Source organism: Microcaecilia unicolor, chromosome 9 (genome assembly GCF_901765095.1).
Source record: "Microcaecilia unicolor chromosome 9, aMicUni1.1, whole genome shotgun sequence".
Classification (NCBI taxonomy): Eukaryota; Metazoa; Chordata; class Amphibia; order Gymnophiona; family Siphonopidae; genus Microcaecilia; species Microcaecilia unicolor.
Window position 1 is genome coordinate 55,894,616 of NC_044039.1, and position 18,640 is coordinate 55,913,255.

General features: G+C 41.8%; 1 protein-coding gene across 6 annotated transcripts in view; it reads right to left on the minus strand.

Moving 5' to 3' along the window:
• ERGIC2 (ERGIC and golgi 2) overlaps positions 1–18,640 on the minus strand; it is a 425,675-nt gene that overhangs the window by 66,584 nt on the left and 340,451 nt on the right. The window lies entirely within an intron of this gene.

The window sequence follows — 18,640 nt, forward strand, 5'->3', positions numbered from 1 at the left end:
AGTATTAAAAAGGTGAGAAAGACAACTGTGGTTCTAACACATCAAGTATGCCCCAACAATTGAAGAGTCCAGTGTTTTAATAAGATATATATAATGCTAATCTTGATTCTAAACAAGGTGGAGACCTCAATACACCTGGATGCTAGTAGTAATTTTCATGTCTTTAACTGGGGTTGTTTATAATCATCATTGGTCTCACCTCCTTGTGAGTGTTTTGAATTTTTAAAAATTTTTATTTTAATCCTTCAAATTTTAAAATATGAATCTTCTTAAATCTTATTCCTTTATTCTCTTAAATTTCCTTCTACTATACCTTAGTTTAACTTATTTTCTGTGTATAATAAAATGTTGAGCACTTAGCTATGGCTCGACGTTGGCCAAACCCGTTTCACTTTCACTGCTTCCTCAAGAGTTGTACATCAAATTTCTTGAAATATCAAAGGATGGTGTCACGCATTCAAGTGATCACATTCCACCTGGTGCTGCGCGGAGCTCTCCCACTCCCCCCTCCCACTCTCTGCTCCCCCCAACCTCCCCTAAATCCCTGTCCCTAATAAGCATACTTTATCTAGCCAGTCAACACCGGCCAACAAAGTAGGGCTCTAGATATATCCAAATGTTCACAGGTATATTCTTATACCACAGAATTTCCAGGTTGATATTGTAGCTAAACTTCTGAGTCCTGAAGTGCAACGGATAGTTGCCTGGCAGCTGAGGCTCCCTCGTCTTCATCCATGCTTCTGAGGTTGGTTTGTCCATTCGGTAGCTGCTTCTGGGTAGAACACGATTTCTAGCCGTTGTTTGTGAGCACTCTCAGGGTAGCCGGATATTGCAGGATGAATCTCTGTTTCTTCTCCACTAGTTGGGTGCATACCGCGGTAAACGCCCTTTGACAGGCAGTTAATACCGCTGAGTAGTCTTGAAATATTTTGATCAGTCCTCCCTCAAATTTTATACCTTCCTTGCTGCCTTTATAAAAACATAGCACTGTTGCCTTTTGAGAATAGTTATGAAACTTTGCAATAATCACCCTCAGCCTTGTCTCACGCGGTTGTTTTTGGCCCACCCGGTGTGCTCTATCCAAGCGGATCTGTCCTCTTTCGCCTGTGTCCGGGAATCTCGCCAAAAGCCAAGTCTCCAGCGTTTGCTTAATCTGCCCCTCTGCAATAGACTCTGGAAATCCCACGAAGCGCAAATTCTCACCAGAACAACAATAATCAAAACAATGAAAAAACTACCCCACGGGGACAACCATATCATAAAGGAAAGAAAGGACATAACATAACCTATACAACAAGAGAACAGACAACTTAAGAAAATCATCACAACTACGAACATAAATGACCTTTACCAAACAATTCAGGTGGGATACATAAACGCAAGATTAGTAGTAAATAAAACAACAACAATAACTGACTGGATAACGACAGACAACCTTGACCTAGTACTCATCAGCGAAACTTGGATTCACGATCACAAGGACCCCATAATCCTAGAACTCTGCCCACCAGGATACAAAATTACGCACTGGACAAGGAAAGAAAAAAGAGGAGGTGGAATAGCACTAATCTATAGATCCCACTTCACGGTAACAACAACTGCTGAGTCTATCACACCAAAACTCGAAATTGCCTGTTAGAATCCACCACACTAACCTGCTTGACCATCTAAACGTAGTCCTGTTTTATAGACCACCAGGAAACTGTCAAACTTTATGGATTTCATATCGAATACATGTATATACAACTCCAACCTACTCATATTAGGGGACATAAACCTATACCTGGAAGACCCTAATGCAACCAATACACATGATTTCAAGGACTTCCTACAACTATGGGACCTCATCTTGCCTAATATGCAAGCTATGCATGTCAAAGGACACACAATTGACCTCATCACATACAAACTGTCATTAGACTCAAATTTTATACTAACAGATACAAAACGGACAGCCATTCCATGGTCAGACCACCATAAATTAAACGTAGCCCTACAATGGCGGAAAAAGGACACGCACCCTAAGCAAGATTGCACAACCTACACCACTAGAGGACAGATTGATCCTGATACATTCTGGCAACAGATCTACAAAAACGAATGGCTAGCACAGACAGACTCCAAACACTATCTCCAAAACTGGGACGACAGATGCAGGAACATACTAGACAAGATTGCACCACTGCAAACAAGAACTACGCTAAGACACAGCTCAATATCTTGGTTCAACAAAGAACTGAAAAAACTAAAAACAGAAGTCAGGAGACTCGAACGTGCATGGCAAAAAATGAAAAATTACCACACACTCAAAGCTTGGAAACAAATGCAAAGAAAATACAAATATACAATAAGACAAACCAAAAGAGCATACTACAAGACCAAAATAGGACCAGACTATAAAGATGCACATAAACTCTACCAACTCATGAATAAACTAATTGGCACCACACCGGTGACCCCAGACAGCACAGACACCCCATCGGCAGACCAACTTGCCAAATACTTCAATGAGAAAATTATAAAACTTTGATCCACAATACCACACAATACCACTGATCACGAAAAATTTATGGATTGCCTGGACCCTACTCCCGGAGAACACCCAGCAGATCGAACCTGGAATGACTTCGATCTGCTAACCAAAGAAACCATCATTCAAGCACTGAACAAGTTTTCCAAAACCCACTCCAAACTGGATATTTGCCCCAGTAGCCTAATAAGGTTCGTCCCCAAACGTTTCATAACAGACCTTACATCTCACCTGAACTACATGCTACAACACTGACTTTTCCCCAAGGACAAAGGAAATATATTACTTACGCCCATACCCAAAGACTTAAAGAAAAAATTAAATGACACAACCAACTATCGACCAGTAGCATCCATCCCCCTGATAATAAAACTAATGGAAAGTATGGTAACTAAACAACTCTCCAATTACCTAAACAAATTCACAATACTACACAAATCAAAGTCAGGATTTTGATCCAACCATAGCACTGAAACAGTGCTAACCACTCTCATAACCAAATTCAAGCAACTAATTGCAACTGGAAACAATGTGCTACTCCTACAATTAGATATGTCCAGCGCGTTCGACATGGTCAGCCACCAAATACTTTCGAACATCCTAGACTACTTCGGGATTGGAGGAAACGTACTAAGATGGTTTACAGGCTTCTTAACAACAAGAACCTATCAAGTGACTTCCAAATCAAAAATATCAACACCATGGAAACCTGAATGCGGAGTACCACAAGGATCACCGCTCTCACCAACCCTTTCCAACTTAATGATGACACCTTTAGCCAAATCGCTATCCGACCAAGGACTCAACCCGTACATATATGCAGACGATGTCACGATATACATCCCATTCAAACAAGACATAACCGAAATCACAAATGAAATCACACACAGCCTCCAAACAATGAACTCATGGGCAGACGCATTCCAACTAAAGATAAAGCAGAAAAAACACAATGCCTCATCCTGTCCTCACAATACAACACAAACAAACCCAATACCATAAACACCCCAGACTACACCCTTCTGGTCTCAGACAGCCTGAAAATTGTAGGAGTCACAATTGACCGAAATCTCACACTCGAAGAACATGCGAAAAATACAGCAAAGAAAATGTTCTACTCAATGTGGAAACTTAAAAGAATCAAACCTGTCTTCCCGAGGGAAGTATTCCGCAGCCTAGTACAATCAATGGTGCTAAGCCATCTAGACTACTACAATGCCATCTATGCCGGATGCAAAGAACAAATCATTAAGAAGCTTCAAACCGCTCAAAACACAGCAGCCAGACTCATATTTGGGAAAACGAAATACGAAAGCGCCAAACCCCTAAGAGAAAAACTACACTGGCTCCCAGTAAAAGAACGAATTGCGTTCAAAGTTTGCACCCTGGTCCACAAAATAATTTACGGAGAAGCCCCAACCTATATGTCAGACCTTATAGACTTGCCTATTAGGAACGCAAAAAGATAATCACGCACATTCCTCAATCGCTACTATCCTAACTGTAAAGGGCTAAAATATAAATATACGAGATAAGTTTCTCATACATCTGCACACAGCTATGGAACGCACTACCGAAGGCCATAAAAACAATGGAAGACCTAACCATCTTCCGAAGGCTACTGAAAACAGATCTTTTCAAGAAGGCATACCATAAACATCCATCTTAAATACTAAATAACACTATACATGAACTACACAAAACCGAAATCTTATCACATGACAAGCACTACCATAATGGATACTTCTCTACCATGTATGTATGCACATGATATATATATATACACACCATGATCTGCTCCATATATGTTATGTTTCATATATGTTACCATGTATGTATGCACCTTAACACAATACAATTTGTAATTCTATTACCCGGAAATGGCAACCACCATTACGGCAAATGTAAGCCACATTGAGCCTGCAAATAGGTGGGAAAATGTGGGATACAAATGCTACAAATAAATAAATACATTTTCTAGATCATCCAATTTTTGTTGGTATTCTGTGATCAGAAGTTCCAGTCTTTCAATATGGCCTGTCTGCGCCTGCTGAGTGTCTTCCACTTCAGACACTCGAGCCTCCAGTTCGCCCGTGCGGCGGGTAAGTTCCAAAGTTAATGCTGTTAACCCTGCTAATTGATCTGAAAGTTGCATGAATCAGGGGTCCAAAGCTCTTACTACTGAGTCTGTAAGCTCCACAATCATGGAGTCGACTGAGAGGTGAGGCGGGGAAGCTGCTGGGGATGTGGGCGCAATTTTGTTTTCTGCCGTTCTCAACCGCTCATCCTTACTTTTTGAGGTTTTTGCTGCTGCTGCCGCCATCCCTGACTGTGCAAGAAATTTGACCACAGTGTCTAGGAACTTTTATGGAGGAGAGGTTGATTATTTATAACTGAAGAAGTTGATGAAAATTCGAGGTTGGAGATGGGTTCCTGAGCAGCTAGTGGAAAGCACGTCCACTGCCGCTCACTGCATCATGTGACCATCTCAGATCAGCAATTTTATGCTTCAGTTCTTTGAGTACCCTTGGATGTATGCCACCTAGTCCAGATGATTTACTACTCTTAAATTTGTCAATTTGGCTCAGAACATCTTCCAAGTTCACTGAGATTTCTTTCAGCTCCTCCACATCATCACCCTTAAAAAGCATTTCTGGTACAGGCAGATCTCTTACACCTTCTTCCATAAAGACAGAAGCAAAAAATTCATTCAGTTTCTCCGCTATGACCTTGTCCTCCCCTGAGTGCCCCTTTTAATCTTTTATGATCTAATGGTCTAACGAATTCCCTTGCAGGCTTTCTCTTCTGATGTATCTGAAAAAGTTTTACTGTGAGTTTTAGTTTCTGTGGCAAGTTTCTCTTCATATTCTCTTTTAGGCTTCTTTATCAATGCTTTTTCTTCATATTCTCTTTTAGCCTCCTTTATTAATGCTTTGCATTAATAATATATTAATTTACTCTATTACACCAGTTTATGTACCTGCAGCAGCCTTTACTGCCACCATAAGTACCATAATGTACGTGCACATCTGCAGGTGGGAATCAATGCGTCCAGTTCTGCATTAAAAGAAAATCACACACAAGATGAACTTTCTTCCTTTCCAGTTTCTGTCTGGAAGAACAAATACGTGCTACAGGAGCAAAAGAAACAGAGCACCTGTTATTCCAAGGATCCAATCTGAGCATCTTTGAAGAAATCTATATTTTACTTGTAATATCATTTCCTTTGCTTTTTATTTCTATATTTATAGTCTAGAAATAATATTACGAGCCAAGCAGCACAAGGATCCAAAGGTAGAAATTTGAGACTGGAGGCGAAAAGAACAGAACACTCTGGTTTTCACTGCAGAGAGATATTGCCAGAGGCAGACAAAGCCATGCATAGTATAGATTAGGAGTAAATATGAAAACTTAGTGAGTTTCAGAGTCAGTGGAACTTCATTTCGAGCACTGTTCTATATGCAAGAGCTAACAAAAAGATCTTTGTATTGGGGTAAAAAGGTCAAAAGATACTAATGTTCTTCCTAATGTTACATAGATATCAGATCAAGGTAAGAAACATTGTTACAGAGTGCAATTTGTTTTCTAAAACCAGCAATTTCTAGCTAACAAAAAAAAAAAAAAAAAAAAAAAACCTTCAGAACAGAAACAAGAGCTGTGTAATTTTTTGTTTTTCTGAAAATGACCTTGACCCTTTTCTATTTTGACATTTTACACTTGTTTCATCTTGCAACATCTGTAAGAATATTGGAATTGGTGGTAGGGTACAGAATTGGTTTACAGGTTTTCTTCTATCAAGATCTTATAGGATTAACAGAAAAATGATTATTCATAGACAGACTAATCCTTGTGGATGTCCACAAGGATTTCATTATCCCCTACATTATTTAATGTTTTCCTGTATAGTTTAGGTTTAATTCTTGAGTCACAGGGATTTCTGTATTATATTTACATGGACAATATTACTGTTATAATTCCTGTTTATCAGGCCATAAATCAGTTAACTGTAGCAGTGAAAAAGTGTTTGGGTTTCATCGCTTCTTGGATGCTGAGTCATAGGCTTAAATTAAATGCTGAGAAAACAAAGTTTCTGTTTTTGAATAATAACCCTGACCCTTTACTAGATTATATGTCTTTCTTTTGATTTTCACATTAATGCCTTAGTTAAACGTTCTTTATTTCTGCTTAGGAAACTGAGACGCATGAGATGCTTCTTTGAAATAGATAAATTTAGACTCTTTGCCCAGTCTTTTTTTTTTAATTTACAGAAGTCTTCATTAAGCATTGTTGATACAAAACAAAGCATATTCAGCTCAGCACAATGCAAAACTGGAACATTTGTATTCAACCTAACACAGAATACTGAACGAGAGAAGAAAAAAGCACTTGATAAGTATCAATGCTATAACATACATACTATCCTTCAAAATGTTTTCAATTTTATGGTAAGTAGTCCCCCCTACACTACCCCTTCCCCCCCTATACCCCCATTTAACCTCCCTTCCTCCCCCCCCCCTTACCAGCCCATTTTACCCCCTCCTTCCACCCAAGCCAAGTACCATTCATCCAGAACATACCCTCAAAAGGGTGTCCAAATCCTCTCCCACTTAGGCATGGTTCTTTTTAACTGCCGTCAATCTCTCCATCTCACATACATAGCGCACCTTAGTAATCCATCCTACCAGTGAGGGAACCAATGGCGATTTCCAACTCTGTGCCAAATTTATGCGAGCAGCATGTAAGGCCCCCTCACCAAGAACCACTGACTCAACATAAGTTCCTCCGGCCTCTGCCCAAGTAAAAAGACCAAAGGATGCCACTGTACAGACCTTCCCACCCAAACCTAAAGACGAGACTGCACTCCTTTCCAATAGGCCTTTGCTTTGGAACAGGACCACCAAATATGTCCCATGGTCCCCACTGCCCCACAATTCCTCCAGCAACCCTCCGACACCTTAACAAACATATGATGCAAACATGCCGGAGTAAGGTACCACCTGTAAAAAACTTTAATGGCATTTTCCTTCATAGCCACCGCCAATGAAGATCTCAAAATCCCTTTCTCTAATTTCGACCACTCCTGATACAGTAAAATTTAATTCTTGCTCCTACTTCCTCCGATGTAATAGGGAAGGTTTTTGACGTGCCGCCAAAAAAGCATACAAAAAAGTTATCATCCCTCGCATACTCCGAGAATCCACACACACTTCCTCCAACGGATGTACCTCCTGCCTCAGACACACTGCATAATCGGGCCCCTTCAAGAAGTGTTTCAATTACAAGTAAACATAATGATCACTAGGCCGAAGCCTATAATCTTCCAATAAGGTCTCAAAAGGGACTAAATCCTCTCCCACATGCAGCTGCCCCAACATATCCAATCCAGACGCAGCCCACTGCCTAAAAGGCGTGTTCCCCATACCCGGCTCAAACAAAGGGTTATCCACTATTGGTGCCAGTCCAGAGGCAGGAGGCTGGCGCTCAGGAAACATAAGATCCCAGTAATAAAAAATAGCCTGTACTGCAGGTGGAAACCGGTCAACCTGTCCTCTATGTTTACCTGAAAACCACATTAAATGCCCTAACCTGCAAGTACCCACCAAAGATTGCTCAATTTGCACCCACAGTTTATGATCTTCCCTCCGAAACCACTCAACAGCCGATCTAGCCTGTGCAGCACAGTAGTACCTGAACAGGTTAGGTACCCCCAGTCTCCCAGCATTCTTACTCTTATATAAAACAGCACGCAGTAAACGCGGACTCTTCTGATTCCAAGTAAAACGAATCAAACTATCTTGTAAACTAGACAAGAAGGACCTAGACAACTTCAAGGGTAGTACCTGAAATAAGTACAATAGGCGAGGTAAAATGTTCATTTTAATTACTGCGATCCGTCCCAACAAAAGACAAACCCATGGTCATCCATCTATCCAAATCTCTTTGCATCGCTTTCTGAAGAGCTGGAAAACAGCAAACAACTCGGACAGGTTCCCAGGGATTTGAACCCCTAAATAACGTACATCTCTGGCCGACCATTTAAAGGCAAAAGATATCTTCAACACCTCCATCATCCGCGGTGGTACCCCCACAGCCATCCCCGTGGACTTACTCGCATTCAACTTATATCCAGATACCCATGAGTACGCCTCTATCTCCTTCATCAAGTTAGGAAGAGAGGTTAGTGGTTTAGTCAAGGACAGGAGCACATCATCCGCGAATAATGTGATTTTATACTCATGTGCCCCCACCTTTACCCTGCTGATGCCCACATTCTCTCGAACAGCCGCCGCTAACGGCTCCATCACTAGAGCAAATAGTAGGGGAGAAAGCGGACACCCCTGCCTGATACCATGACCCAAGAAAAACGCACCCGAGTTCCCACCATTGATTCTCACACAAGCCTGCGGCAATGTATATAATGCTTGAATCCAGGACCTATAAAACGGACCTATCCCAAATCTATGGAGAACCTTATCCAAATACCCTCAATGAACCCGGTCAAAGGCCTTTTCAGCATCCAATCCCAATAACACCATTGGCCAGGCCTTCGACTGAGCTGCGTAAAGTAAGTCCAAAGTTCTACGTATATTATCCATTGCCTGGCTCTTTGCTACAAAACCAACCTGATCCAGATGGATTAAATTAGGAAGCACCTTTCCCAAACGATTCGCAAGCACCTTAGCCAAGATTTTGACATCAGTATTTAGTACAGAAATAGGGCGATAGGAAGCACACTCAGTTCTATCTTTGTCTGGTTTTGGTATGACCGCCACCCAAGCCTCCATCATAGACGGGGGGAAAGATGCCCCCTCTCTCACAGAATTAATAACCAACGTCAAATAGGGTGCCAACTCACCAGCAAAGGTCTTAAAAAATTCATTTGTAAACCATCCAAACCTGGCACCTTCCCCGTCGGCAATGCTTTAATAACCTGCAGCACTTCCTCCAATGTCACCAGAGCTTCCAGTTCCCCTCTCTGCAATTCAGATAAGACCACCAAACCCCGAGACTCCAAGTAATTATCAATTTCCCCAGTCTGTACAGTAGCATCCTCCCTATACAGAGTCTCATAAAATTGGGCAAAGCGCTCCCTAATCCGAGCAGAGATGTGTAACATATCGCACCCTGCATCCTTCATTCTCAAAATATGCCTATCTGCTCTCATCTGTCTTAGTTTTGTAGCCAGCACCCGCCCAGGTTTATTAGTACATTCATAATGAACCTGCTTCAGATGTGCATGCACAAATTGCAAACTCTCATCATGTAGCACAGCCAGCTCCACCCTCCCAAACTACACCCTCCCCAGCACAAGGTAGCATTACAACACTCAACCCCAAAGACAGCTCCTCACCCTCTCCCCCCTTCAACCCCCCTCCCTACTACCTCCTCTAGAAAAGGACAATGTCCCCTAACTAGGATTTAACAGAGAAAGAGCCCACAAACCCGTAGCAACTACCCAAGACCACCCCCTCCCGCAGCCCCCACTCCTACCATTACACCCACAGGCCAATCAATGCTAACCCTCAGTTCCACATATCTCTCACATACACACTCATTCGGCTCACCCTCCCTCCTCCCCTCAAACCACTTACCCATACACCTCAAATAATACACAGCTTAGTGATATACCCAACCTGAACACAGTACAATGAACCACCCTCGTAATCAAAAGAACAAACTCCTATTAGGTAGTTAGATTGCAAGAGTAGCTAGTCCATACAGTCTAATCAAGTATCAGTCCTTGCACTCCTGGGCTTGCCAGGAACTCGCTTCCACTTTTGGAATTTGGCCAGCATTGTAGTAGCTAGATCCACTGGTGGAGCGTCAGTTGTCACCAATCCCTCGCTATTCAGGATCATCCAGGCCTCAGAAAGGGTGTGAAACCGATGCAATCTCCTTTCTACCGTAAAACAGAGGGCAAAAGGGAATGCCCATCGATATGGGATCTTATTTTTTATTAAAATGTCCAGGGCAGGTTTCATCTCTCGTCTTAGAGACAACGTATGCATCCGACAGATCTTGAAACACCCGAACTTGGGCATCATTGTAATCAATGTGCGGAACCTGACGAGCCCGTTGCAACACCTGCTCTTTAGTAGTAAATGTAGAGAAGCAAACAACAATATCTCTAGGTCTGTTGTCCGGTCTTTTCCCGAGTGCTCTGTGCACTCTCTCAATAGCGATATCAGTTGTCCCGATCAACTTGCCACACAGCGTCTTGACAATCGTGCCGACATCCTCATTGTCCCCCACCTCTGGGACCCCCCGAAACCTCAAGTTATTTCGGCGACTGCGATTTTCTAAATTGTCCACTTTGAACTGCAACTCTGCACAGGATTCAAGCATTTTCGAGAAACGTGTCTCTGTCTCATTCAACTTCACCTCGTGCTCTTCAACCCGCACCTCTAAATCTTCAACATGTCCGCCTATCTCCCATAGATCCACGCTCGAGACATCCATTTATTCTAGGATTTCATCTTTGGAAGTTTTAATCTCCTCACGGATATCCATTAAACACTTAGCTAAGTCTTTAGAAAGCCCCCTTTTGGAGGAGACAGAGCAGAATCAGAATCCGAGTGAGAAGCAGGAGCGGACGAGACCACATGGCGCCTCGGAGTCCGGCCCGCTTGCCTTTCAGAGTGACATTCACTCTCCTTCCGAGCGGTCGACATACCAGTCAAAGGATATAGTAACATAGTAGATGACGGCAGAAAAAGACCTGAACGGTCCATCTAGTCTGCCCAACAAGATCAACTCATATGTGCTACTTTTTGTGTATACCCTACCTTGATTTGTACCTGTCCTCTTCAGGGCACAGACCGTATAAGTCTGGCCAGCACTATCCCCGCCTACCACCACCGCCTCTGGCACAGACCGTATAAGTCCGCAATTGCTTCCTCACACCAAATGTTGTGTACAGATGTGGAATTTAACCCGATGCAAGGGCGGATTATCGCTATTTTAGCTATAAAAGAAGAGGGGTGTGTCGGAGCAACGGACTTAGGCAGCCATTCAGGCTCATGACGTCACTTCCTCTCCCCCAGTTTGTTTTTTAAATAAATTTTACATTCTTTACATGATTAACATGTATTTGAAATACATTGAATAATACTGAATGCAAATAGTCAAGTAATTATTTAAGGAAAATAGTCTTAAATCAAATCATTCAATTCTTTAGACCACAAATAAAGCAAAAGGGGGGGGGGGGGGTGATAAAGACAATAGGAGATCAAAACAAAATTTTTTTTTTCCCCTTTAAGGGTTAATAAAAAAAAATGACCTGGCTTTTCCCTATATATCTCTTGATAAGGTCTGTTATCTTTCATTTACTCTTTAGGTTTAACTGTTAGCTTTTTCATTTCTAAAAAAGTTTTAAGGTGATCTGGCTCAAAAATATATTCTTATTACCCATATACTTAATCAAACATTTACAGGGATATGCTAATAAATACGTTGCCCCTATAGCTCTAGTTTCTTCTCTGAAAGTCAGAAACTTTTTCCTTCTATCTTGAGTTGTTTTACTAACATCTGGGTATACCCAAATTCTCTGACCACAGAAAGTCTTTAGGGAATTTTTAAAGTATAATTTCATCATTCAGTTTAAGCCCTGTTCGAAGACAAATGAAACCAGTACAGTTCTACGTTGTTCTACTTCAGATAACGATTCTTCTAGTATTAATGAGATATCCAAAGGTTCTTGTTGATTTTGTTGATTAGAAGAAGATTTCCTTAAATGTGTATTTTCACCACTAATTCCAGGTTCAGCTTTTGCATAGGAATCGGTAAATAATAAATTGTATTTTATTATTTTTTTTTTGTTACATTTGTACCCCGCGCTTTCCCACTCATGGCAGGCTCAATGCGGCTTACATGGGGCAATGGAGGGTTAAGTGACTTGCCCAGAGTCACAAGCATGGAGGTATAGCTGAAGCTGGATATAGCAGTATTTCCTGTAGGCATTTTTTAAATAAATCAGTAGAACTCATACCATACACCAAAGGAAAGTTCAATATTTATTTTTTTATTTTTGTTACATTTGTACCCCGCGCTTTCCCACTCATGGACGGCTCAATGTGGCGGGCAATGGAGGGTTAAGTGACTTGCCCAGAGTCACAAGGAGCTGCCTGTGCCGGGAATCGAACTCAGTTCCTCAGGACCAAAGTCCACCAACCTAACCACTAGGTCACTCCTCCAGGTTCAAATGTCTATTGAAGTTTTCTGTGTGTTCTATTTTCTTATGTATTGTAGTTTTATTTATTTATTGTTCACTTATATCCCACATTTTTCCACTCATGCAGGCACAATGTGGCTTACAAACATTAAATAAAATACAGATTAGGAAAACTTAGAAGAATATACAAGGAGTATGCAGGGGGAGAAGCATCTAACAGGGTGAACTAGCAGGGTAGGAGCCAGGGAGGGTGCATCAAGCAGCGGTATAAAGTGAGGAGTAGGTCTTGGCAAAGAAGTAGGTCTTCAACAACTTCTTGAAGAGGGCGTGGTCCGCTTAAGGTGTTGCGGGAGAGAATTCCAGTGCTTAGGACTCCAATAGTGGAAAGACGAGGCGAAGATCCTCTTGTACTTGACACCCTTACAGTTTGGGAAGTGAAGGTGGAGGAATGAATGAGCAGCAGGGTTGGCATTCCTGGGCGGGAGGTCAATCAAGGGGTGCAAATACTCCGGGGCAAACCCATAGATAATTTTATGGGTCAAGGAGCAGAGTTTATCTAGTATCAAGGTCTCAGTGGTAGCTTTTAAAGATTTCAGATCTTGTTGAAATTGTCCAGTTTGTAATGCAGATTCCTGTTTAGTTTTTTCTAAGGAAATTGTTAATACGTCAATTTTACTTATGAGTTGAGAGGTGTCCTGGGCTGATTTTTGGACTACCTTATTTAATTCCAATAGCGCCTTCCATATTGCCTGAAGAGTAATCTCTATGGGGGGGTAAATCCTCCAAGTTTATTCCTCCAGCGTTCTGGGTGAGATTGATGCCATTTGAGGTCTGGTCATTGCCGACTTCCGATATGGCCTGGGCCTCCTCACTCTGCCCTGAAGACGCTGGACACGGAGGTCGATTATATTCTGGTGGCAATAAAGATGTCTCTAATTCCGAGAGGACCGTCGCTCCTCCTTCAGTCCTCAGCTGGGACTTGCTCACCACAACCGGGCTAGGCGTTGCATATCGGTCGATCGTCTGTTGGGACGGGGAGGAAGTTCTGGCCAATGGCGTTTGGCCTTTCACTATCCTCTTTCTTTTAGAATGTGGCATTTTAGAAGGAAATATCTTAGGAAGAGATGGTAACAGAGAAACTCGATCGATCAGCAAACACTCTCAAGTCGCCATCTTGACACGCCCTCCCAAAGTGATATTTCTGTCTCTTTGTCCAGTCTTTAATACTGTCAAAGTTGGACTACTGCAATCTCATCTATTTGGGAAGTACTAAACAAGTTAAAAGTTAAAAGCTTCAGGCAATACAGAATACGGCGGAAGGTCTGATATTCTCTTTGAAAAGATCTGATAAGATTTCAGGTTATTTTGTAAGATTACATTGGCTCCCTATAGAAACCAGGATTGTATTTAAGTTTGCATGTTTTTTATTTAAGGATTTAGATGGTGGCTGTCCTGAGTACTTGCTGGATAATTTTCAGTTTGCCTCGCTATCTAGGAGTAGAAGAATTGCTAACAATTTCAGGATACAAAACGCTTAAGGTTCAAAATATTGTTAGCTTACCAAATCCTTAAACTGTGGCAGGAGATTTCTGTATGTTTTAATCAAGTATATTCTTATCAGATTTTTTTTTTAGAAAGTGTAACATCCTATTGGTATCTGTAGGTTTATTATAAATCACTAACTTCTCCACCAGGGAGGCCTATTGTTTCTGCAATAGGCTAGGTCATAGAACCTTTATCTACATTTGTGGATATATTTTTTAGAACTCTAGTCTCCCAGATTCCGTCTTACACAAGAGACTCAACACTTATCATTGATATTCTTCAAGGACCTAAGGGGTCCTTTTACTAAACCGCGCAAGTGTCTAAGTGCGCCCAATGCGCACCAAAGGCTAACACGTGGCTCTTACATTAATTTAATTTTTGGTGAGCAGCCGATAAGCAAGTCCGAAAACTAATTTTTTTTCTGCCGTGAGTACTGGAAGAGCGCCAAGTGACATTTGGCGCATGTAGGTCATTACCGCCCAGTTACCGCGTGAGACTTTACCACTAATTCAATGGCTGGCGGTAAGGTCTCAGACCCAAAATGGACACACAGCAATTTTCATTTTGCCGCACATCCATTTTCGGCAAAAACTTTAAAAAGACCTTTTTTACAGGTGCAATGAAAAATGATTCTGCATGCGCCCAAAACCCACGCCTACACTATCGGCCACTTTTCAGCGCACCTTAGTAAAAGGACCCCTAAAGTAGCAGAGAATATAGTTCTAGCTACATTGGACATTACACTAACATCCCCCAAACTAAGGCTCTGAATATTATAAGAAAATCATTGTAACAACAAAATTTATCATGGAACTTGTTTCTTTGGTCTTGAAAGAAAACTATTTCTACTTCGAAACGCAATTTTTTAAACAAATAAAAGGCACAGCAATGGGAGCCACTTCGGCTCCCTCAATAGCCAATCTGTATGTTGCCAATTTTGAAGATAAGTTTCTGACAATCAATCTGTACCGAGAACATATGAAGAAAATATATAGATGAGGATTTTTAATTTGGGAATGGAATGAAGATGAGTTATTTCATAGCTGGCTTAGCACAAAGGACAGAAATTTGAGCTCAATCATAACAAAAAAAAAAGATCTTTTTGAACATAACTGTCAGGCATACCAATAGTGGATTAGTGAAAAACCAGTGCTTTTTTTGTGCCGGTACATGCCAGTACGGCGTACCAGCACCTGCCCGCCCTTAGCTACCCGATAGCCCTGCTTTCTGTTCCTGTTGCTCCGTGTTTAAATCTTTTATTTTTTTTACCAGTAGTTGCAGCACCGGCGTAAGTGAAATCAGCAGGCCCGCCTCCTCCAGCCTTCCCTTCCCTCTCAGACTTGTCCCGCCTTCCTCTGACGTAGTTTCCTGTTTCCGTGAGGGCGGGCCAAGTCTGAGAGGGAAGGGAAGGCTGGAGGAGGTGAGCCTGCTACTTTTACTAACGCTGCCGCTGGCACTTTGACTTCAGGTTAAAAAAAATAAAACATTTAAACGCGGAGCAGCAGGAACAGAAAGCAGGGTTGTCGGAGAGCTAAAGGCGGGCAGATGGGACTGGGGTTGGTACTGGAACTCGACAGAGGCTGAAGAGGGGCAGGTGGAAGCTGGGGCGAATTACTGGACATGGATGGGAAGGGAGGATATGGGGCAAAGGAGAATTGCTGGACATGGATGGGAGGGGAGGGCAGGGGAGAGAGGAGAAATTGCTGGACATAGATGGGAGGGAAAAGGAGAATTGCTGGACATGGAGGGGAGGGCAGGGGAGAGAGGAGAACCGCTGGACATAAATGGGAGGGGAGGGCAGGGGACAGAGCACAGTTGCTGGCTATGGATGGATGGATGGAAGGAAGGGCAGGAGAAATGCTGGACATGGATGGAGGAGAGGGAAGACAAGAAGGAGATGCACATGGATGGAGGGGAGAGAGGAGAAATGCTGGACATGGATGAGTGGAGGGCAGGGAAGAGAGCAGAAATGTTGGAGGGAAGGGAAGACAGATGAAGGAGATGCACACGGTTGGAGGGGAAGGGAGAGAAGAGAAATACTGCACATGGATGGAGGGGAGGGAAGATAGAGAAAGTAGATGTACATGGATGGAGTGGAGGGGGAGAAGAGAAATGCTGGATATGGATAGAGGGGAGGGAAGACAGAGGAGGAGATGCACATGGATTTAGGGGAGAGAGGAGAAATTCTGGACATGGATGGAAGGGAAAGAGTTGAAATGGTGGACATGGATGGAGGGAAGGGAAGAGAGAGGAAGTGAGATGAATGTGGATAGAAGGAAGAGAAGAGAGGAAGTGAGATGAACATGGATGGAAAAAGGAAGGAGATGCATACTGACGAGATGAGGGAAAGGGAAAACAGGAGAAAAGCTGCACATGGATGGATAAAATAGGCAAAAGTTGGATCCACTCTATACTTCCTCCAGTCACGTCCGCGGCGATGTACCTATGGATGTAGGGCAAGAAATGGAGAAAAAAGGAGGAAAGTAAAGAAATAAATTGAAAGGAAGCCCTGGAAACGGAGTTAAGGGAACAGATAGAGAGCAGCAGAATAAGAGACTGGGACCAACATGATCAGAAAAACAAAGTTACCAGACAACAAAGGTAGAAAAAAATCATTTTATTTTCATTTCAAAAATCATTTTATTTTCATTTTAGTGTTTGGAAGATGTCCAATTTGAGAATTTATATGTACTGTCTTATTTTGCACTGGGTATACTGGAGCTGTAACAGCTTACAGAAATTATTTATAATGAAAAAAAATCACAAGTTATTTTTTTCTTCTATACTGGTATAGTATTTTCAGTGATACTGCTTATATGCGCCACGGCTGGTATAAGGGGTGTGGCTACCATAGGGGTGGAGCCATAGATGGTGACCCCACCCATAATGAGTACCGGTACCTTTTTTCTTTCAAAAAAAGCACTGCAAAAACCTATATCATAAACCTACAGCTACCAATAAGATTTTACACTTTTGACAGTTGTCACAGTATGAGGCGTATTTTCAAAGCACTTAGACTTAACAAAGTTCTATATGTTACTATGGAACTTTGTAAGTCTCAGTGCTTTCAAGATGAGCCTCTTTTGTCTCTTAAGGGGAATTGACCATATAGTCAATTTTTAAGAGCCAAAAGGATTTTCTCACAACAGGAAGATAATAAGCGCCAGACTATGATTATGTGTAAAAGATTTAAAGACAAGAGATACCCTGATAAACACATTATGGATGGGCTTGCAAGAGCATGTCAGCATGACAGAAAATCACTTTTGGGTTCCAGACCGAAAGAAAATCATAGCAAGGTACTAGGTACCTTGTTGTATCATCACCTATCCTATGATATGACTAAGAAAGCACTGACACATTGTACTGGCAATACCAGAGTTTGCAGACAAAGATTTATTAGTGGTTTTTAAGAGATACAGAAATGAAAGGAATTTTGAAACCATCAGCATTATCAAAGTACAAAGAAAACCATTTAGGGTCACTATCCATGTCACAATTTTTCTGTTTGTTCAGTTAATCTCAAGACTGTTTTTTTGAACATCCAATTACAGGAGAAAAATATGAACCGCGGCATTTCCATAACTGCAAAAATGAAAGAGTTACTTATGTAGTGATCCGCCCTTGTAAACTTCTTTACATTGGAAAGACTGCAAAAGCTGAATAAAAGAATTATAGAGCACAGAAGTGCCATCAAAAGGAAAGTTATACAAAAGCCGATGGTAGAGCATATGATGGCTATGCAATATAGATTTGAAGAATTAAGTTTCATTGCAAATCCACAAGATAGACACACACTGGAGAGGGGGAGATATGAATCAATTGCTTTGACAGGAAGAACAAAGGTCCATTTTTAAGTATAACACTATGAGGGGCATTTTTGATATGAAATCTAAATCCAACTTAGGATATTTTGCTGAAAATGTTCAGAATCCAAGTGGCAAATATAGCGACTTTCAAAACAGCAAAATGTCTTCCCCCCCCCCCCCCCCCTCCCGAAAATGGCCACTTGCTAGATGTTTTTGTGCTCTGTGCATTTACCTTTTTGGTCAATTTTTCGGGAAAAAAGTTCAAGTGAAAAATGAATAAAATCAAGCCACTGGGATGTAGGGCACTGCAGTGGATGTCAAGTAAAAGGTCCCAGGTACACATCTCACCCTTACCCCTTATACTGTATGGTGAGCCCTCCAAAACCCACCAAAAACCTACTATACCCAAGTGTACACCACTACAATAGTCCTGCAGGTGTCACCCATAGAAGTTTTTGGTGAATTTAGAGCTATAGACGATAGTAGGTTTTTGGTGAATTTTGGAGGGATCACACTTTTCATCACAAGTGTAACAGTTAGAGTAGGATGTGGAGAGTGGGATATGAGCCTGGGCCCTCTTCTCTA